Here is a 24,322-nt window from a genome sequence, read left to right on the forward strand (position 1 = left end):
TTTCTCAGGCAGAATGGGTTCATGTTCTTTGGTGTTCTCTTCAGGGTTGTATAGACGAGACAAGGCATCCGCCTTAATATTCTTCGGGCCAAGACGGTAGAAGATGGTGAAATCGAACCTAGTGAAGAAAAACGCCCATCACGCTTGTCTTGGGTTAAGTCTTTTTGCATCTCGGAGATATTCTAGGTTCTTGTGATCTGTCAGCACTAGGAACGGATGTTGTGCACCCTCCAACCAATGCCTCCACTCTTCCAGGGCCAACTTGATGACGAGAAGTTCCCTGTTGCCGATGTCGTAGTTTACCTCCGCCGGGTTGAGTTTGTGGGAGAAGAAGGCACATGGATGGAGTCTACTTGGGTTCCCCTGCTGCTGAGACAAGACTGCTCCAACTCCGGTGGTGGAGGCATCCACCTCCACGACGAAAGGCTTGTCTGGATTGGGGTGAACGAGGAGAGGAGCAGTGGTGAAGGCTTTTTTCAAGGTGTCAAAAGCGTTGGTGGCTGCTTCTTGATGGCTTCCACTTTCCCCTCGTCCATTCCGATGCCACTGCTATCGATGCTATAGCCAAGGAACTGCACTGAGGGTTGGTGGAAGGAGCACTTCTCTGCTTTGAGCAACAGTGGTATTCCCTCAGGTGTTGCAGGACCTCCGCAACGTGGTGGCGATGTTCGGCCATGCTTTGGGAGTATATGAGGATATCATCGATGTATACCAGAATGAACTTGTGAAGGAACTCCCGGAGCACCTCATGGATGAAATCCTGGAATACGGAGGGGGCGTTGACAAGTCCATACGGCATGAGATATTCGTAGTGGCCAGTAGGGGTCACAAAGGTGGTCTTCCACTCGTCCCCCTCACGTATCCGGATGAGGTTGTATGCGCTGCAGAGGTCCAACTTGGAGAAAACAGTGGCACCACGGAGATGTTCCAATGCAGCTGGGACGAGAGGAAGTTGGAAGTTATCCAGTTGCATGGGTTCGCTGGGTGGTTCTGGAGGGCTGACGGATTCAGGTCGGCGGATGGATGTTGAAAATTGTAGCAAGACACGACTGCATACGAGTGGCGAAGCGTATGGAGAGTTGTATGAAGCGTTCAATCCCGATGGTATCCTCGTATGCAGCGAGATGCAACCGCACGCGTGGATCTAATCCCTGACGATAGGTGGTGAGTAACGACTGTTCGTTCCATCCACTGGCAGCTGCAAGCGTCCTAAACTGAAGAGCATATTCATTCACAGTCATCGATCCTTGTTTCAAATGATACAGTTGCTCACCAATTGATGAATCCCACGCAGGTTTTCCAAAAACCTCCTTGAAATGGGCGATGAAACTGGTGAGTGACTGGGTTAAAGCGTTCTTTTGGGTCCAGAGAGTTTCAGCCCATCGAAGCGCCTTGCCGTTTAACTGTGAGATGATGAACGCCACTTTAGAGTGATCATCCGGGTACAGGTGCGGTTGCATCTCCAGGACCAGCGAGCACTGCAGAATGAATCCGTTGCAGTCTTCCGCCGAACCTGAGAAGGGCGCCGGTTTAGCCATGGGACTGGCGTTGGACTGGCGTACACTGGCGGTGAAAGAGTGGTGCTGGCGTGTGCGGAAATGATAGCTGGTGGATTGGAGGTGAATGTTCGGCGCGTAGCGTTGACAAGCTCTTGGAATGGATCCGGGTTGCTCATACTGGCGTTCTTCGGTTATGGTCCGATCTTCAGTTACAACACAGATGGTCGGAGACACAGGAAGTATAATATAAGATGTTTATTTCACAACCAGACGAGCAACGGTGAAGCAGGTGAGTAAATGGCAAATCTTTAAGTGAATTGTGATAATGAGAATGGTGATGCTGTCCTTTTTGTTGTAGGCAAGTGGTGCTGGCCGTATGCTGATATCCTGGAGCAGAGATTACGTTGGAGAATACACACGAAGACGGAGTACACAGAGGGAGAACAGGAAGCACGCTAGAGACAGGTAAGTAGTCGACTGGAGTCCTTAAGGTAAGCATTCAGGTAAGATCTAGATGCTAATGAGACTGGACAGTGAGTGTGTGTGTGTGTGTGTGTGTGTGTAAGAGTCCTTTATACTGCCGCTGATGAGGATGATGATGAGGTGCAGGTGAGCGTGATCAGTATTTGGGTGAGGGAGTGCGCTGTGATTGGGTGATGGTGGATCCTGGCGTGTCTGTGACACCTACAGGCTTTATACAATTTACACCAAACTTTTTTAACTTGGTGCTAAGATATTGAAGTTGTTAAATTGCAAACGGATGTTGGATATCTCAAACGGTTTGGCCATGGCGAGGCAACAAATTTATGGCGAGAAAACGGAAACAGGAAGTGTTATAACTTCCGCATACATTGATTTTGATGAAACTTCGGCTCTATGTTCGTTGTACAAGGCTGATCACATGGATGTGACTATTGTGAGTCAAAGTTATAGCGCCACCAACTGGCAGCAGGAAGTGTGTCACTTTCAACATGCTTTGAGATCACCCTCATATTTTTACCCGATTTGCTTTAAAGTTTATCAGAATAATGTCAAAACATGGCAGATGTAGACCTTTGAAAAGAATCGGGATATCTCAAGCATTGTTGCCTTGGCAACGCATCAAACTTTGATATTCATTTTGGATGATTTTGTGACTTTTAGCGTTCTTCAAATTGCATGAAACGCAACACACGTCAGGATTGTTAACCAGTAGACATGGGCAAAGCCTTAGAAACGGGTGGGGAGGAGGGGCTCTATAGCACCACCTTATAGTGCAGTAAATGTGGAGTGAATTTGACATAGTCCTTTGCTGTTTAACCGTTTTAAATTCCTAATGCCCGCTGTGCACATTAGTCCTGAAGCCACCGGAGTGGCGGTGCCACCGGGCTTGGGCCCGCCTTCGCTGCTTGCAGCTATATTTAGGGCCAAAGCCAATGGTTGAAGGCCCTATTGTTCTTTTGCTTTGGCCCTATTGTTTTCTTTAGGATTATTATTAGGGCCAAAGCCAAAGGCTGAAGGCCCTATTGTTTTCTTTAGGATTATTATTATTATTATTTATTTTTTTTTATTTTTTTTTTCTCTATGTTTTTGGCACTTTTGGGGCCCTTAACATGTTCGAAAACTCTTGAAACTTTGCACACACATCGGAATACGCGGCCATCAGGGCCGGGCAGAAGCTGGTACCCGGGCGTGGCAGGGGGGCTCAACAGCACCCTCTTGAACGGGGTCCGAAAACTTGGTCCATATATCAAACGCGTTTGCACATATTAGTATGAAATACACATATAGGTACACATATAGACCTCATCGGGCCTAACAACTTTCGTGCTCTAAGTTATACGCCAGCTCAACAGGAAGTCAGCTATTATGGTTTGTTTGAAAAATGCATGCTCTGGAATTTGATATACTCCTCCTAGGTGATTAATCCAATCACCACCAAACTTGGTCAGCATGAAGTCAAGACATTGATGATGAAAAATTGCCAGCAGATTTTTGATATCTCAAACAGTTTGGCCGTGGCGAGGCACCGAATTTATGGCGAGAAAAGGGAATCAGGAAGTGTGTTATAACGTCTGCATACATTGATTTTTATGAAACTTCACCAGTGTGTTGGTTGTAGGAGTCTGATCACATGGATGTGACTATTGTGAGTCAAAGTTATAGCACCACCAACTGGCAGCAGGAAGTGTGTCACTTTCAAAATGCTTTGAGATCACTCTGTTATTTTTACCTGATGTGCTTCAAACTTCATCAGTGTAATGTCAATACACAGCAGATGTAGACCTGTGACAGGATTTTTGATATTTTAAACACTGTTGTCATGGCAACGCATCAAATTTTAATATTCGTTTTGGAGGCTTTTGAGACTCTTAGCATACTTCAAATTGCATGAAACTCGACACACACCAGCGGTGCCATACAGTAGACATGGGCAAAACAGTAGAAACGGGCGGGGAGCAGGGCCTTTATAGCGCCACCTTTTGACCTCCAAACTCGGCACACATGTTGCTCTCATTAAGCCGGACAACTTTCTAATTTACAGTTATTACCTCAGACCAACAGGAAGTCAGCTATTTTGGTTTGAATGTGGATTTTTTTGAATAAACAGGCTCTGAATTTTAAACTACTACTTCTAGGGGGTTTATTCGATTCAGACCAAACATTTTTTACCATGGTGCTATGATATTGAAGATGTTAAACTGAGAATGGATAATGGATATCTCGAACGATGTTGCCATGGTGATAGATTGAATTAATGTCAAGAAAAGGAAAACGGAATGACTCATATTTTCTATAAAAAAACACTATACACAATTAATTTATATATAGAATAATACAAATGTTTGAAATAAACACATTTTATTATGTTTTTTTTTTTTAATTTAAAAAGCATGTGAAAGTTAAAAATAGACATTAATTATATTTGATTGAAAAATGGATAAATATCATACATAGAGTAACAACTAGAGGGCAGCATATACCTATTTTTAAACAGGGTTGGATAAATCAAGCACTAGATCAATAGTTTATATAGACAGAAGAATGATTTAGTTTTTATTTTATACTGTTTGATAAATGTTTAAATATACCTGCACAAAGACTACTTTGTCACAATTTAGATGTTTTTTTTGGTTTAAAATGATCTTCTCTCTCTCTCTCTCTCTCTCTCTCTCTCTCTCCTCCCCAATACTACCTCAGGTTCACTTGGGTGTGTGTGTGTGTGTGTGTGTGTGTGTGTGTTGTGGGGGTGGGGGGTGTTTATGTGTGTATTACAATCTTGATTAGTGGTCTTTAACCCTTTTACTGGTTACTTATTTATTGATGAACTTATACAAATTTTGAACTACAAATGAGAACTTCACACTCATTTGAAACTGAACCATAACACTATATCACTATTCGGACAGGACTAGTTTTCTAAATGTCGTTTGAGTTACAATTATTATTTTTTACAATTACAGTTAGAATTTTTTAATTAATTATTTATTGATATAATTAAATTTTTAAAAACCCCTGTTTCAGTAAATTTCACATGATTATAAAAGTGGCTGTTTAACCCTCTGGAGTGTAAGGCTGATTTGGGGCCTGGAGAAGTTTTGACATGCCCGGACATTTGTGCTTTTTTCAGTTGTTCATAAACATATTAATGGCAAAAGTGTAATTACACTGTATTCAGCACAAACTAGGCTACCATAATATGTGAGGAACATGTATGTACATGTTTGTGTTTTTGAAGGAATAACGTTTATGCGTGGTTATTGAAAAAACAAAAAACTTAAGTCACTGAAATAAGGCCAAAAAAATAATATTATATATGTGTTCACAAGACTTCTGGGTATTGGAGATTGTAGACTAGAGTTTTTGCTTCAAAATTATGTAAAAATTATCCTGCCTACTCCTTCATATAAAACAATAGACAGATTTAAATTTTGTAAGACACTTTTTGTCAAGAAACACAGTATGTGTGGAGGTGTGAATCATCATGAATAATGGGTCATTTACAGCTGAGAAGACAAAAGATTCGCATAATGAGCTCTAATGACTTGCATAATAATGAGGCCTTTCAGTCAGGTAGGCTGTGAAAAAACCCTCTGTGATCATGTCTCAAGCTCATCATGGTGTATATCAAACATACAGAGAAAACAGCAATACTGTGAAATATTATTACAATTTAAAATAGTTGTATTCTATTATATACTTTAAAATATCATGTACTTCTGTGATGCAAAGTGTCTGAACAATTATGTTACCTCTATGGCATTTCATATAGCCGTTTAGCTTAAAAGCATGCACATTTGGAGAAATATTGATGGATTCTCATATGTTTATGTCAATTTTCTATACAGAGGAGTAATATTTATTCAATATTTATTGTCATCACTATGAGCGCTGGATACTGTGTTTTCAATTCATACTTGCAGCCGGAGGGCGCTCTGTGCACCTTTAGTCCACAAATGCCTCCTAAAGAAGAATAGGCCATGTGACAATCCAGGAACTAACCGAACTAAAAGAGGCTTCCAGAGATCGCAAACTATGGCTATGCAAAAGACTTTTGAAGACAATAAATACACGATTGAGACGATGTATACATGTATTGCCTCAGAATATGCGTCTGAATAGCGCTCGCTCCGTGGGCGTGGCCGCATTAGCGGATAATGAGCTGAATCACGGACTTCTGACATGGCTCTCTTTTCATACAGATTAAATAAACAGAGAATATTTGTTTTCGATTTGACTTACATGATTTAAAACCTGACATTTCAACGTTTCTTTAGACATAAGTCTAATTTTTTTGTGATTAGTATTTACTAAGTTACAGTTCATTTTCTGAGAACTATCAGATTGGACTTCATTCAGAGGGAGACGACAGATCACGCATCATGTTAGTTTTCTTTATTTTGAAAAAAAGCACAACATTTTGTTTTTACTCTGAGTGTACACAAATAAAAGAAGATATTCAACCGATTAAAATGGTGTATAACTCTTAATTGTATGTGCAACATTGACAGAGTATTTTGAGTCTCTTTCACACTGGTAAGAAAAAAACCGAGGCGGTATCGCCGGCGATACCTCAGACTCCATGGGGTTAACCCTCTGGGGTCTGAGGATTTTCGGGGCCCTGGAGAAGTTTTGACATGCCCTGACATTTGTGCTTTTTTCAGTTGTTCAAAAACATATTAATGACAAAAGTGTCATTACACTGTATTCAGCACAAACTAGGCTACAATATGATGTAAGGAACATGTATGTACATGTTTATTGTTTTGAAGGAATAACGTTTATGCATGGTTATTGAAAAAACAAAAAACTTAAGTCACTGAAATAAAGCCAAAAAATATATATTAAATCTGTGTTCACAAGACTTCTGGGTATTGGAGGTTGTAGACTAGAGTTTTTGCTTCAAAATGATGTAAAAATTATCCTGCATACTCGTTCATTTATAACAATATATTGATTTAGTTTTTGTAAGACACTTTTTGTCAAGAAACACAGTATGCGTGGAGGTGTGAATCATCATGAATAATGGGTGATTTACACCTGAGAAGACAAAAGAATCGCATAAAGAACCTCTAATGAGCTGCATATTAATGAGGCCTTTCAGTCAGGTAGGCTGTGAAAAACCTGTGATCATGTCTCAAGCTCATCATGGTGTATATCAAACATACAGAAAAAAACAGCAATACTGTGAAATATTATTACAATTTAAAATAATGGTATTCTATTATATACTTTAAAATATAACATATTTCTGTGATGCAAAGCATCTGAACATTCATGTTACCTCAAGTCATGCTTGTGATGACGTACTAAGTTTGGTCTGAATATGATAAAGCATTTCGGAGATACAACCTTGAGTCCAATTTGGAGTGCTCCACGTTGATTTTATTTGCGTGTTATTCAAGAACGGTTGGGTTAATCAAAAAGCTTTTAATAACTTTTTGTTGGCATGGTCTGAAGATGATCTGCTTCAATTTTTGTGAAAATCGGAGTAACGGCCTAGGAGGAGTTCGAAAAAGTAGGTTTTTCAGAAAATTCAAAATGGCGGAAATATTTTCATGACGGAAAATGACGTCATATGGCGCAAATATAGGGCGATTCGTCTTGACCCAAGGAATCAGAGGAAAAAAGAATTTTGTTTCTAACCCTTACGGTCAAAAGTTATTAACACAAACATGAGTGCAACTTTGGACAGCTGGTGGCACTAGAGGGATTGAGTTAGAGACTCCAAATTTGCAATGGACAAAGGTCAGACTGTCCTCTAACTGTGTGCCAAATTTCACAACTTTCCCGCAAGCGGTTCTATGGGCTGCCATAGACTTCATGAGCGGAAGAAGAAGAAGAAGAACAACAACAAAAAAAAAAAAAAAAAAAAAAAAAAAAAAAGAACGCCAACGGATACAATAGGTGCCTACGCACCTTCGGTGCTTGGCCCCTAATTAAAAAAAAAAAAAAAAAAGAACACCAATGGATACAATAGGTGCCTACGCACCTTCAGAGCTTGGCCCCTAATAATAATAATAAAAAAAAAAAACGCCAACGGATACAATAGGTGCCTACGCACCTTCGTGCTTGGCCCCTAAATATAGCTGCAAGCAGCGATGACAGGCCAAAGCCCGGTGGCACTGCCACCACGGTGGCTTCAGGGCAACTGTGCACGGTGGGCAATGGGCATTTAAAACAGTTAAGCATAAAAGGACTATGTCAAATTTACACCACATTTACTGCAGCAGCTGATGCTCCTATGATCACAAACCACAGCAGCCACATCCATGAAATAATTTAAAATTAGATGAATTTCATGTCATAGTATGTCATAGGTCACTTTGAAATGAGTGCAAAGTTTTCTTTTGCAGCTCAAAATTTTCTAAGTCTAAGTCCAGTGTTAATCTAAGTCCAGTATTTGTCTTAAGGTTTTTATTACATATTTTTCTAAACCATTTTATTATATATTTTTCTAAACCATTAAAAGTGTCACTGAAAGTTTGGTGGCAATTGTATGAATCCCCTAAGAGGAGTAGTTAAAATTTCAGACCTTGTTTATTCAAAAATTCCATATTCAAACCAAAATAGCTGACTTCCTGTTGGTCGGAGCTAATGACTGTAATTTAGAAAGTTGTCTGGTTTAATGAGACCAATATGTATACCGAGTTTGGTGACTGTAGGTTAAACTAACCCCCCCACTTTTGTCAAAAGGTGGCGCTGTAGAGCCCCTGCTCCCCTCCCGTTTCTAAGGCTTTGCCCATGTCTACTGGATGACAATATTGATGTGTGTGTTGAGTTTCATGCAATTTGAAGCATGTTAAGATCCTCAAAGATGCCCAAGAATATTATTAAAGTTTGACTTGTTGCCATGGCAACAATATTTAAGATATCACACATACATTCACTGGTCTACATCTGCCATGTTTTGACATTATTCCGATGAAGTTTGAAGCAAATCGGGTGAAACAGGGTGATCTCAAAGCATTTTGAAAGTGACACACTTCCTGCTGCCAGTTGGTGGCGCTATAACTTTGACTCACAATAGTCACATCCATGTGATCGGACTCCTACAACAAACACAAAGCTGAAGTTTCATAAAAAATCAATCAATGTATGCATAAGTTATAACACATTTCGTGTTTCCCTTTTCTCGCCATAAATTTCTTGCCTCGCCACGGCCAAACCGTTCAAGATATCAAAAATCCGCTGGCAATTTTACATCATCACTGTCTTGACTTCATGCTGACCGAGTTTGGTGGTGATCGGAATAATCGCCTAGGAGAAGTATATCAAATTCCAGAGCATGCATTTTTCAAACAACCCATAATAGCTGACTTCCTGTTGAGCTGGCGTATAACTTAGAGCACGAAAGTTGTTAGGCCCGATAAGGTCTATATGTGTAGCGAGTTTCATACTAATGCATGCAAGCGTGTTTGATATATGGCCAAGTCTTCAAAGCCCATTCAAGGTGGCGCTGTCGAGCCCCCCTGCCACACCCTGGGTACCAGCTTCTGCCCGGCCCTGATGGCCGCAGGTTCTGATGTATGTGCAAAGTTTCATGAGTTTGAGCATGGTAAGGGCCCCAAAAGTGCCCGAATAGTCTAAAAAAAAAAAAAAAAAAAAAATAAAAATAAATAAATAAATATAGCTGCAAGCAGCGATGACGGGCTCAAGCCCAGTGGCACCGCCACCCCGGTGGCTTCAGGGCAACCGTGCACAGCGGGCAATAGGCATTTAAAACGGTTAAACATCAAAGGACTATGTCAAATTCACTCCACATTTACTGCACTTTAAGGTTGCGCTATAAAGCCCCTCCTCCCCACCCGTTTCTAAGGCTTTGCCCATGTCTACTAGATAACAATCCTGATGTGTGTCGAGTTTCATGCAATTTGAAGCATGCTAAGAGTCTAAAAAGAATCTAAAACGAATATTAAAGTTTGATGCGTTGCCAAGGCAACAGTGTTTGAGATATCACGATTCTTTTCAAAGGTCTACATCTGCCATGTTTTGACATTATTCTGATGAAGTTTGAAGCAAATTGGGTAAAAATAAGGTGATGTCAAAGTATGTTGAAAGTGACACTTCCTGCTGCCAGTTGGCAGCGCTATAATTTTGACTCACAATAGTCACATCCATGTGATGAGCCTTGTACAACGAACACACACCCAAAGTTTAATCAAAATCAATTAATGTATGCAGACGTTATAACTCTTTCTGTTTCCCTTTTCTCGCCATAAATTCGTTCCCTCGCCACGGCCAAACCGTTTAATTGCAAACAGATGTTGTATATCTCAAACAACTTCAATGTCTTAGCACCAAGTTAAAAAAGTTTGGTGTAGATTGTATTAAACTCTGTAGGAGAAGTAGTATAAAATTCATAGCCTGTTTTTTCAAAAAAATCCACATTCAATCCAAAATAGCTGACTTCCTGTTGGTCAGAGCTAATGAACGTATAATAGAAAATTGCCCGGCTTGATGAGAACAATATGTGTACAGAGTTTGGTACATCTGCCATGTTTTGACATTATTGTGATAAAGTTTGAAGCAAATCGGGTTAAAAAAAAGAAGGTGATCTCAAAGCATTTTGAAAGTGACACTTCCTACTGCCAGTTGGTGGCACTATAACTTTGACTCACAATAGTCACATCTATGTGATTGGACTCCTACAACGAACACACAGCTGAAGTTTTATAAAAATCAATCAATGTATGCATAAGTTATAACACTTGTCCTTTTTCCCTTTTCTCGCCATAAATTCGTTGCCTTGTCACGGCCAAAGCGTTCGAGATATCAAAAATCCACTGGCAATTTTACATCCTCAATGTCTTGACTTCATGCTGACTGAGTTTGGTGGTGATCGGATTAATTGCCTAGGAGGAGTATATCAAATTCCGGAGTATGCGTTTTTCAAACAACCCATAATAGTCGACTTCCTGTTGGGGTGGTGTATAACTTAGAGCACGAAAGTTGTTAGCCCTGATGAGGTCTATATGTGTACTGAGTTTCATACTAATACGTGCAAGCGTGTTTGATATATGGACCAAGTTTTCGGACTTTGTTCAAGGGGGCGCTGTCGAGCCCCCCTGCCACGCCCGGGTACCAGCCTCTGCGGCGTCCTAATGGCCGCAGATTCCAATGTGTGTGCCAATTTTCAAGAGTTTTTGAGCATGTTAAGGCCCCCAAAAAGCAAAAAAAAAAAAAAAATTAATAATAATAATAATAATTAAAGCTGCAAGCAGCGATGAAAGGGCCCTCGCACCTGGGCTAACTGCCACCCATTGGCGTTAGGAAAACACTGAAAAGTGGGCGACATGCATGTCCTACTGCCAACAGGTGGCACTTTGACCATAACTGAATATTGCAATGTAGATGTCATCAGGCCAGGACTATTATCAAACATGTGAAGTTTGGAGCAGATCGGACATTGTATGCCTGAGTTACAACAACTTCCTGTTTCGTGGCATTAATCGCATACATTAGCACTTAGCTAAGTGTTGCATGATTTAACATGTTTCTAGCATGTTTGGTACTTCGTGGCATATTGAAATGAGTTCCTGGGATTGAATTACAGTGTGAAGCACGCAATTTCCTGTTGCCAGCAGGTGGCGCTACGACTAACTGAATATTGTGAAGTTTGAGGCACATCAGACATAGTATGCCTGAGTTACAACAGCTTCCTCTTTCATGGTGAAACATCAGACTTTGTCAGGCTGCCACGGACACACCCTCCAACGAAAACTCAAGATCTTTGATATTTATCATCACTAAAGTCTTAAGATTAGACTGACAACATATGATGTTGATCTGGTTAAATCTCTATGAGGAGTTAATCACAGTGTAAAACATGTCATTTCCTGTTGCCCACAGGTGGCGCTATGACTGTAACTGTATATTGTCATGAACATGTCTTCAGGTCACTACTCTAATAAAACATGTGAAGTTTGGGGCTGATCTGACATTGTATACCCAAGTTACAAGAACTTCCTGTTTCATGGCGAAACATGGAACTTTGTCAGGCCACCACGGACACGCCCTTCAGTGAAAAATCTAGATCTTCGCAATTTAATGTCGCAAAGGCCTTTAGATTAGACTGACCAAATATGACATTGATCCGATTAAAGCTCTAGGAGGAGTTCATTAAAAGTACAACGTCTGGAAATGGCAAAAAATGGCAAGTTAATTCAAAATTTCTGACTTCCTGTTCAGTTTCAGATTTTGCTCCAAGAGACTTTTTTGTAGGTATTGAGCTGTTAAACGTGTGTACCGAATTTCAAAATCTACATGAAATGTAGCGCGAGGAGCACTTCATTAGGTGGCGCTATCGAGCCATTTTGCCCCACCCAAATCTGAAACCCATAACAGACGTAAATTCTCACCACTTCTGATGCGTGTGCAAAGTTTCATGAGTTTTCGAGCATGTTCAGGCCCTCAAAAATGCGATTCACTTTGGAGAATAATAATAATAATAATAATAATAATAATAATAAACGGAGCAATTCCAATATGGTCCTCACACCATCGGTGCTCGGGCCCTAATAATAATCCTTAGGGGATCAAGAGGGCCCAGCACCATTAGTGGCTTGGGCACTAACAATAGGGCCTTCAGCCCTTTACAGGGCTTTGGCCCTAATAATAAATATAGCTGCAAGCAGCGATGGCAGGCCCAAGCCCGGTGGCACCGCCACCACAGTGGCTTCAGGGCAACTGTGCACGGCGGGCAATAGGCATTTAAAATTCATTCATTCAAAGTCATTTGAATACACCACATTTATTGCAGCAGTTGGTGCCCATATGATCACACACAAACACACACACACACACACACACACATACACACAGAGAGACACACACACAGAGAATTTGAATTTTGAAAAAAGACTTTATTACAATTTTTCACATAAAACACTTTTTCAACAAGTCAACATTTACCGTTTTACATTTACCTTTTGTACCACAAGGAAAACAAAACAAAAAAAATTTTTTTACATTAATAAAAGAGAAAAAATATATTTTTCCATCAATAATAAAGCATAGAGCCTCATTCTTACACCATTTCATTTGAAAAGTGATAATGCCATCCATGGATGCATAAAAATGAAAATCAATAAGTATTCTGGATTTTACTGTGGCTAAAAACAGAGTATTAATATCTTGATCTACACCCAGTTCTATTTTGTTTTTTTCTGCTCATATAAATTGCTAATTTTGCTTGACCTATAATAAAATTTAAACACTGACAAATAAACCTCTTTCTTCTAACATGTTTAAAACAAACAATAAATACATCTATAGAAAAAGATTCAGTAAAACTATCAAATAAATTATGTAATAAACTAAACAAGCTTTTCAGTCTAAAACAATCCATATAAGCATGAAAAACAGTTTCTCTCTTTAAACAAAATGGGCATTCTGCAGTAACATCAGAACATTCAAAACTGAAATAAAAGCATTAACTGCTATTGCACCATGTAACAGTCTCCACTGTATGTCCCCAACTCTTTTCCTTAAAGGTGGCTTATACAATGATCTCCATTCTGGTTTATCATCATCACACATTTTTAAAACATCACGCCATGGTGTATCAACCCTTTTATCGAGTGTTTTTTTTTTTGTTAAAAACAAGAACACAAGCTTTATAAAAAGATTTACCAGTACTTAAAAAAAAAAAAAAAAATTAAGACATAGGGATTTTCCAGAGCTTAGAAACATTCCTGAAACATCATCTAAAACAGGTAAAAGAAAAAAATCAGATAATGAAAGAGATGTCTTAGGCACAATTTTGCTTCCACAGTAGTCTGATAAAAGTTTCAGTTCATCAGGAGTCTTTTTTTCCATTTTTCTAATAAATGAAAAACAAATCGTCTTGACTTAATCTTCAGACTCACAGCAACTCTTTCCATATTTTCAAAATCTGGTCCTGTCAAATTAACTAGACTCCCCATTGTACATATTTTGGAAGCCACAAGTGTTTCAGTGAGTCCAGGAATTGTACAGTCATTGTGTGTTAAATCAAAGCGTGCTCCATATATAGGTGGTTCTTCAAGGAGCCAGTGAAGAGATTTAAAATCTCCTTCTCTTTGTATTTTGAACATTTTCCACACTTTAAAAACATTCCGATAAAAAAAATAGGCATTCCATTGATGTTCAGTTTTGACAAGTCCATAAAAAAAAGATTCCTGTCCATTTTCAAATTCCCAAGATTTTGTAGTATTTTACATGCAACTACTTTCCAGCTTGAATTTATTGAACCACTAAGAAGTCTTTGCAAAAATTGTAAACGGAAAGCTGCTGTTCTACTTTGAAGATGCACCAATCCTTGTCCTCCTAATTCTTTAGGTAAAAACAATATACTCTGTGGAACCCAATGTAACTTATCCCAGAAAAAATCAACTAAGATCGCTTGAATCTCTGCTAACAGACGTAAAGGAGTATCTATGCAGGTTAATTTATGCCATAAAGAGGAAGCTATTAAATTATTTATAACTAAGGTCCGACCTCTATATGACATATTTGGGATTAACCACTTCCATTTCTCAAGTCGCCCCCAAATAATTAAAACCTCCTTTTTTCCATACTAAACCAGGAGGAAGGGAAAAACACCCTCTTTTCCAATCTCCTATTAGTAGCGCTTCACTTTTTTCCCAATTAATTTTAGCAGAAGACAGTTTTTTAAAATCATCAAGTACACTCATTAAAACCTCTACATCACTCTGTTGACTAACAAACACTAAAACATCATCAGCATATGCAGAAAGACTTATACTTTTTCCAAAAATTGGCACATTAAAACCTTGTACACTTTTTCTTAATTGCTCTAAAAAAGGTTCAATTGCTAATGAATATAACATTCCAGAGAGCGGGCATCCCTGCCTCACACCTCTAAAAACTTTAAAAGGAGTGCATAAGCCACCATTAATTTTGAGTATGCTCTCAACATTACTGTACAAAACTTTAATTTTATTTATAAAACTTTTACTAAAACCAAAAGCTTTTAACGTTTCCCATAGGTATAAGTGTTCAACTCTGTCGAATACTTTTTCTTGGTCTAGCGAAATCAATCCAATGTCACTATTTGATAACTTAGAGACATCATAAATATCCCTAATAAGGGAAATATTATCAAAAATTGACCTTTTGGGGACACAGTAGGTTTGGTCCGGATGGATCACCTTATTCATAATTTTTGATAGTCTGTTTGCTAAAATCTTTGAAAGAAGTTTATAGTCACTGCACAGAAGTGAAACAGGTCTCCAGTTTTTGATCTCTGTGAGGTCTCCTTTTTTGGGAAGGAGGGTTAGGACTGCTCTCCGGCAACTCAAAGGTAGAAGACCTTCATCCAAACTACCATTGAGTACTTCTAAGAGATCCTCTCCTAAAACATCCCAAAAACATTTATAGAAGTCTATTGGTATGCCATCGATTCCAGGCACCTTTCCGGATTCCATGCTCTGGACAGCCTTATGCAGTTCTCCCAGGCTGAGCGCACATGAAATCTCTGCATTAGCTTCATCAGACACCTTTGGTAAATCCTTGAAGACACTCTCACTGATATTTTCTGGTCCTAATTCACTTCTGTACAGTTTCTCATAAAAAACAATTGCCCTCCTTCTAATCGCTACAGGGTTGGACAACAGAAATCCTTCCTCAGATCGCAAAGCATGAATGATTCTTTTTTGTCCATTTTTCCTTTCAAGATTAAAAAAAAAAAAAACTTTGAAGGTGCATCCATCTGGTCAAGACTTACAAATCTTGATTGGACCAAAGCCCCCTGTGTTGTAACCCCTAATAATTCTGCCAATTGATTCTTTTTTTTTTAGAAAGAATTTTCAAATAACTTTGTTGTTTTGTTAATTCCGCCAATTCTTGTATCTTAATTATGTCAGTCTCTAAGTCTTTCATTGACTGATTTAAAACTTTGGTGTTGTTGTGAGCATACTGCTGACAATACTGTTTAATCTGTATCTTACCAAAATCCCACCATTTTTGTACTGATTGAAAAGATGCTTTTTTTGTTCTGTAATCAGCCCAAAACAATTTAAAAGTGCGTATAAAATCCTTGTTATCTAACAAAGTTAAATTAAAATGCCAATAAGCACTTTTAGGCTTGACAGAATTCAAAATAAAAGGAACACTGTACTATGCAATGGTCTGAAAAACCAACAGGAAAAATACAACAGTTTTTAAAAATACCAGCATGATGCTTAAACACATAAAATCTATCTAATCTTGCCAGAGATAAAACATTATCATGTGCATGTGACCAAGTATATTGTCTTTTATCCTCATGAAAAAACCTCCATACATCAAGTATCTCATGCTTATTAATTATTTGAATGAGACGTTTTCTTGAAGGCATATGGGGTTTAATATGATTTCTGTCACAATTACTCACTGTACAATTAAAATCACCTCCCAAAAATAAATACTCATTAGAAACATCTTGTAAAACAGAACATAGTGTATCTAAAAACAACATCCTATCAATGGTTGAGTTGGGGACATACACACAAATAAAAACAAAATTATGATTCTCCACTTGTGCTCTCACTTTTAAAAGTCTACCCTTCAAAAACTCCTCAACTTGGTACGAGATGGGATTAAAGGTTTTTGCAAACAAAATTGCTACTCCTCCACTTAATGTGGTGTTGTGGCTAAAAAAAAATAACCCTTCCCATTCCTTCATCCAATCATTAACATTATTCACATCACTATGCGTTTCTTGAATCAAAGTAACATCTATTTTTTTTCTGCTTAATTATTTCATACAGCTCAGCTCTTTTTCTATAATCTCTAGCACCATTAACATTCAAGGAGGCAATCTGCACTTCAGCCATACTGAAATAAATGAACAACCAAAAAAACACAAGCAAACCCAAATTACTAATGTTCTTAATCCTCATTTTCATTTAAATCCAGACCAACTTTCCTCACAATCTTTTTCAGACGGTAAACTTCCTTGTTTGAAAGGCACCCTTCTACTATTAGACTTTTGGCTTTGTCATAAAACTGTTTTAGATCAGGGAAATATTCCTTTACAATCACACCTCTTTTGTTTTTTGTGATACTAAGAAAACGTTTTATAACATCAACATCATAGCTTCTGCTTATACCTTCAGCCTGCGACAACACTATACTTGAATCAGACATTTCACTTTCTGACTCTTTCTGCTCTTCAAACACATCTCCTTTTTTAAAACACTTTGCACTACTGCTCTTTTCCACATTTTTCCTTTTTGTCGGCACTTTGAACATCTTATTCTCTATTTCTAACTCAGACACATCTTCTTCCCTCACGTTTTCTACATCACTGTTCAACAATCCAGTTTCTGCATTTGGAGAAGTTTCTGAAGTATCCCTACCTTCATTCATTGATTCCGTTGAGGTCGATCCAGCTTCCACAGGCCCCAAGACAGATGTTCCTTCCCCAGCAGGTTTATCCGCGGTCGGCACTGCTTCGGCCGGACCGACCTCAGACGGTTTTACAGTAGGCCTGTCTTCCTCATTTGCAGCACTATCCTTACTACCTCCAGCTGTGTTACTCTTGTCAGGGCATGAACGGATTAAGTGGCCCGATTTACCACATCCAAAGCATTTCATTTTGTCAGTAGTTACAAACACTACGTATTCAAAATCATCCACACGGAAATTTAGTGCTAAGTCCAGTTCAGCCTCGTCTTTAATAATCATGAAAGCGAATCTCCTAAATGAAACAATATGTTTCAAGAAAGGAGACTCGCACCCGATCGCAATCTTTTTGATCGGCGAAACCAACTTTCCATAACGTGAAAGCGCTTGTGTCAAAATATCATCACTAAGGAATGGAGGGATATTCGATATTGTGACTTTCTTTGATGGTAACTTCAGAGGCAAAACAGGTGTAAGTATTTCATCAATGATTATTCCTTGCGCAACCACCTCGTTTGCTCTTTCCACCGTATTCAAAAAAATCACGGTCGCGTTATTCATTCTGGATGCAGAGAGAATGTTTTGATGGCCAACAACAACTCCTACACCCAGACAGCAAGCCTCCACACTCGCCACGGATACTATTTTAACTCTGTGACACCATGTGAGGAAATCAAGCCCATTCCCACCCTGAGCTGCCATGCTTTCTAAGAAAGCAGGCAGCACGAACAAAACACACACACACACACAAGATAAATACTAAATCAAATAAACAAACTTAGAAGTAAAAAAAAGAAAGGAAAAAAAGAAAGGAAACACAAAAAAGCAAATACACGCGCTCACACTCACTAAGCTCTCACACGCTCCACAAACGCCCACGCATGCGCAGAGAGAGAGAGAGAGAGAGAGAGAGAGAGAGAGACTTTAACAATCCTTTAATTTACAATTCCTTCCTAAAGATCACACAATTACATAAAAAAAAATACAAAAACATACCATCATTACATCGCAAATAATGAATACATATCAATCCCAACCAATAAATAAATAAATAAATAAATAAATACATACATAAAAACTCAGATATAAATTTCTAGAGAGCCATCACTGTCAATTCCACATAAACATTCATTTACTCCCCAAATACAATTAAAAGTCTCCATATCTTTGACCAGTTGAAAATAAGCATATTCTACCTTTAACCTTGATTTTATTAGACCCTTTAAAATTAACACTGCATCATTTGATCACATACCATTTTGTTTACTTTTGCGTGATAGCCAGATTGCCATTTTGGCCTGCCCAAACAAGAAATTAAGCATCACATGGATCTGCTTCCTGTTTTTGTTATACTTCGGCCCATAAATATAAAGTATAGGTGAGAACACTTCTCCTAAAATTCTACACCATTCTTCTAATTGAGATAGCAAAGTTTCAATTCTACCACAGTAAAAAAAATAAATGAAAAACAGTTTCTATTTGCCCACAAAAAAAGACACCCCTCCTCTACCTGTGGATCAAGGTGCGCTCTGTGTCTGTTTGTAGCTATTAAACCATGCACAATTCTCCACTGAAGGTCCCCGGACCTTTTCTCAATGGGCGCCTTGTACAAGGTCCTCCAGCTACCTTTAGAGGAAACTCCTGATCCAAAATCCTCTTGCCATTTAGATTCTTTTAGTCCCTCTAAAGAGTTCATATGTAAAACTTTGAAACAGGTGACATACAGTGCTTTTTTCCCCGGTTTCACTGAAAAATTCTAGTTCAGGAGTCCTGAAGGTAAGCAAAGTCCCTTCCCTTTCTTGAAAATCACCAAAGGCAGGTACAATTTTTAACTCCGGGAAAATAATTTCTGTATCTTCATTAGTTGTTTCCAAAACATGTTTAGAATCCATGGATAAATACCCAAGAAGCTCACTCAACAGTCTCTGTGCCAAACGAACCGACCTCACACCAAGCCCAGCAGCCAGCACCTCAGCAGACATCCATCCACCCGTTGTCATTAAGTGTCCAATCTTTGTAATTCCAGCATTCCTTAAAGCAGTCCTCATTGATGCTGACTTCAAAATTTCTACATCCACAATAGGATTGTGCAACAGGGATTCTTCTCTCATCCACAAACCTTTCACATCCTTAAGATTCCTTGATGTTCTTAGAATTTTCCAGGCTTTCAACATGGACCGATAGAAAGGTGTCAATGCAGACAAATCAACTCCTTGAGTGTCCATAAGAAAAAGATGTCGGTCTAATCCCATACTTCCTCCTTTTCTTAGGAGGGCACAAGCTATTCCAGCCCAGCTCACATCTTTTCCATAAAGTAATCTTTTTGCTGTCTGAAGTCTAAAAGTCTTTATTCTACTTTTAATGTCCACCAATCCTTGGCCTCCTTCTTGTCTAGGTAGATATAACACAGGTGCTCTTAGCCAATGCTGCCCAGACCTAAAAAAAGTCACTATAAGTTTTTGAATACTTTCCACCAATTCCTCAGGGGGTTCTAAGACAGTCATTTTGTGCCATAAGGATGAGGCTACAAGGTTGTTGCAGACCAAAACTGTTCCCCTGTATGATAGCTGGGGGAGCAGCTAATGCCAGCGAGACAACCTAGCAGACACCTTTTCCATCAGGTCCTCCCAATTCTTTCTCTTATAATCCTCTCTTCCTAAAAATATCCCCAAGTACTTTAACCCAGATCTTCCCCACTGTAATCTACCTGGAAGTGTTGGACTATTATAATCCAAACCACACCACAGGGCATCACTTTTATCCCAATTTACTTTGGCAGATGAAGCTTTCCCATAACTCTCTAAAATATCTGTTAAAACCTGAACATCATTTTCATTTCTTAAAACAACAGTGATATCATCAGCATATGCCGAGACTTTTATACAATCATAACAATTTAAGACATTTGTCTGTAATCCAGTTAGCTTTTCTCTTATTTTACAGAGAAGAGGTTCAATGACTAAACTATACAGTTGACCTGAGAGTGGGCATCCCTGTCTTATGCCCCTCTGTACTTTAACAGGAACACTCAGTTCACCCGCCATTTTTATCATACATATGGCATTATATTGATACAATTATTTTTTATACAATAGGATTGATCTTTGTGTATAATTTTATGCAATATTTTGTTTAACCTGTTAGCCAAACACTTTGATATTAGTTTATATTCAGAACATAGAACTGCAACTGGTCTCCAATTCTTTATTAAGGTAAGATCACCTTTCTTGGGAAGTAGTGTTAAAACTGCTCGTTGACAACTTTTAGGCATCAAACCAATACGAAAAACTTCTTGTAGTACTTCATAGAAATCAGCTCCAATTAAAGTCCAAAAGTGCTTGTAATACTCGCCAGGAAGTCCATCTATACCTGGGGTGCGACCTGAAGCAAGTCTTAGTACTGCAGCGCTTAATTCCCCAAAGGAAAGTTCTGTATCCAAAATTTGTTTATCTTCAGCAGTTAAACAGAGAAGATTTTGCAAAAGTTCATTTTGGCTCCTCTCATCTGTGTTCTCAGCAGAATATAACTTAGAATAAAAGTCCACTGCCAATCTTCGCATTTCTACAGGATCGCTTGTATCGCGACCATGACTGTTTTTCAAAATATACATTTTTCTTTCTTGTACACTTATGTTCCAAGTTAAAAAAAAAAAAAAAAAAAAAAAAAGAAGTAGGACCATCCATATCTTTCATTGATAAAAACCTGCTCCTCACAAGAGCACCTTTCACTCTCTCATTTAGAATCAAACTCAACTTTAATTTCTTATCAGACCACTCTTGTATATTAGCAGTAGGATCTCTCACCATTTTTTCTTCAATGACTAAAATTTCTTTCTCAATCCACTCCAAAGTCCGTTTCAAACTCAAAGTTGAATAAGATGTATATTGTTGACAAAATTCCCTTATATGTGCTTTACCAATTTCCCACCAAAGAATTACATTCTCATATCTGCTTTTTTCACTTTTCCAAGTTTCCCAAAAAATACTTAAGATTCACAAAAACTTTTGTCTTGCAGTAACTTGACATTAAAATGCCAATAGGAACTCTTATTTCTTCTAGATATCAATGTGCAGTCAACCGTAATAAGCTTGTGATCAGTAAAATGAGTGGGGACAATAGCTGTATGTACAACTCTATTTTTCATATTGTTTGATAAATACAATCTGTCTAAACGTGCAGCTGAAATTCTACTCTCATTTACCTTTACCCAAGTATATTGTTTTACCAAGGGATTATTTTCTCTCCAAATATCTGTAAAATTAAAAGTTTCAATAATTTTAGTTAAAACAGTAGGTGATTAAAAATTAGGTTCTTCTCCATTTCTATCAAAAGAAGGATCAAGTGTACAGTTCCAATCTCCTCCTAAAATTATCAAATCATTAACCTGCTGTAGTTTTAAAAATACATTCAACTTATTAAACGTATTTATCCTATCAGATGCATTATTACGTGCATAAATATTAACAAATACAAAAATCAGACCATTAATATCAGCTCTAACTGCCAATAACCGTCCCGGCTCAATTTCTTTTTTAGACAAGATTTTAACTTTAGTGGTTGGAGAGAAAAGAATTGCAACTCCTGCACTCAAGTTAGTGCCATGAGTAAGAGCACACTCATTGCCCCACCACAGCCTCCAGTCAACTTCATTACTCAAATCACTATGAGTTTCTTGTAAGAAAATCACATTTAAATTTTTCAACCTGATAAATTCTATGACCGTTTCTGCCTTCCCCCTATCCCTCATCCCATTAACATTCAAGGATCCCACCCGTAAAGTCTCCATGAGAAGAAGAGAGATAAAAAAGAAAGCAGACAAGAAGAAAATCATATTATTCATATTGATTAGTTGGATTTTTCCCCCCTCTTTGGCCTAACTTTTCTTGTCGGATTGCAGTAATGTGTTTCTTTAGTCTAAAACGCTTCTGCTGTGAGAGCTCTTCATGACTACTATGTCTCCTTGCCCACATAACAGATGCTATAAACTTGTCCAAGTCCGGAAAGAAATCACTCACTTCAACTTTTCTACCCTTCGTTTCATCAAGAAATTCACTGATTTGAGCCACAGTATACAAGTCTTCTTTCATCACTTTTGGCATCTCTGCTCCTTCAAACCTTTGTTCATCATCTTTCATGCTATCATCAGTACATTGAGACATTCCATCCAACTCATCGACTGAGCCTTCCTCTACTGCTTGTACATCTGTCTGAGTCACATTCTCATTATTAACCACATTTTCAACTTCCTTACTTAAATGTCTGACAACTGCATAACTACATCCAGCTTGCTCACCCTCAGCATCAGCATCGCTTTCACTCAGCTCATTGTGCCCGATGACTCCTTCAGAAGGCCTTTTCTTCTCTGTCGCTTGATTTTGTCGAATCGTAATTTCATTGTCAGTATCGTTGTCTTTGGACGATCCGCTCTGCGTTGTATCGACAGGCAAACGCTGTTCATCATCCACTTTCTTATTCGGGCAAGAGAAACGTTTGTGGCCTAAATTTCCACATTCAAAGCATTTAAGATTGTCGATACTTGCATACAGCATATGAATTTTCTCCATGACTCACGCGAAATGAGATCTCTAACGTGCGCTCAGGGGAAGTGAGAAACATCAAAACTTGCCGTCTGAAAGAAAGAACGTGTTTCAATGCCGTGTTTTTACATCCTAACGGAATCATAACGGCTTGCAATTTTTCCATATCGCGTCAACTCTTTAGTAATCACGTCATTTGAAATAAAAGGTTCATACGCCGGTCTCGGGCACACACCTGCACCCATTTCGCATCGGTAGATGAGGGTTTACCTGCACAGATTCAGGCGCCATACCGTCACGCGAAAAAAGCCGCGAGCGGCTTAAATTACAAAAGCCCTTCCTAGATTATAAATAAGTTTGCCAAAAAGGGGGAAAAAAGAAGAAAAAGCTGAAAAAAGAACAGTTTTTCACGCTCACTCTAACCAACGCTCCACTCTTCCCACCACACTCGCACATGCGCGCACACACAGAGACAGAGAGAGAGAAATCCACATTCAAACCAAAATATTACAAATTATAATTGTAACTCAAACAACATTTAGAAAACTAGTCCTGTCCGAATAGTGATATAGTGTCATGGTTCAATTTCAAAAGAGTGTGAAGTGTGAAGTTACCATTTGCAGTTCAAAATTTGTATAAGTTCATCAATAAATGGGTAATCAGTAAAAGGGTTAAAGACCATTAATCAAGATTGTAATACACACACACACACACACACACACACACACAGGGAGGGGAGAGAGAGAGAGAGAGAGAGAGAGATTTTTTTTTATTTTTACAATCACTTTATTACAATTGTTCTTCAAATATTTACACACCTACACACAAAAAATAAATAAATATAAATAAATAAATAAAATTTACATCAACTCTCTTATGAATACCATTTCTTCATTGACAACTGAACAAAGAACATTACAACACCGCACTAAAAACATTTATCGTACTCAATTTATGAAAATTAAAATCAATAAGTATTCTTGATTTTACCATATTTTTAAAAAGTAATACGACATCTTGTCCTGACTTCTTTTCTATCTTATTTCTCCTGGTAATATAGACAGCATATTTTGCTTGTCCCACAAGAAAATTAATAACATGACATTTTGACTTTTGCTTTGGACTATAAAAAAAAAAAAACCAAGAATAAAATCTTGTTTTGTAAAACAAATATAAAAAAAAAAATCAAAAATAATGTTTAACAAGTCAAAAAGAGGGTTAAGTCTATTACAGTCCATAAAACAATGAAATATGGTCTCTTGTTCCAGACAGAAAGGACATTTGTCACTTACAGTGGGGTTTAAAATAGATACAAAAGAATTTATAGCAATAGCTCCATGTAAAATTCGCCATTGTAAATCACCAAGTTTTTTTGTTAATGGTGGTTTGTAGATTGCTCTCCAAACAGGCTTAGTT

The 24,322-nt window shown here is 38.3% G+C and overlaps 1 gene segment (V, D, J or C); it reads left to right on the top strand.

Moving 5' to 3' along the window:
* LOC127504263 (immunoglobulin lambda constant 7-like) overlaps positions 1-24,322 on the top strand; it is a gene marked incomplete at its 5' end in the record, with an annotated part of 338,360 nt that overhangs the window by 23,849 nt on the left and 290,189 nt on the right.

The sequence above is a fragment of the Ctenopharyngodon idella genome, chromosome 2, assembly GCF_019924925.1.
Source record: "Ctenopharyngodon idella isolate HZGC_01 chromosome 2, HZGC01, whole genome shotgun sequence".
NCBI lineage: Eukaryota > Metazoa > Chordata > Actinopteri > Cypriniformes > Xenocyprididae > Ctenopharyngodon > Ctenopharyngodon idella.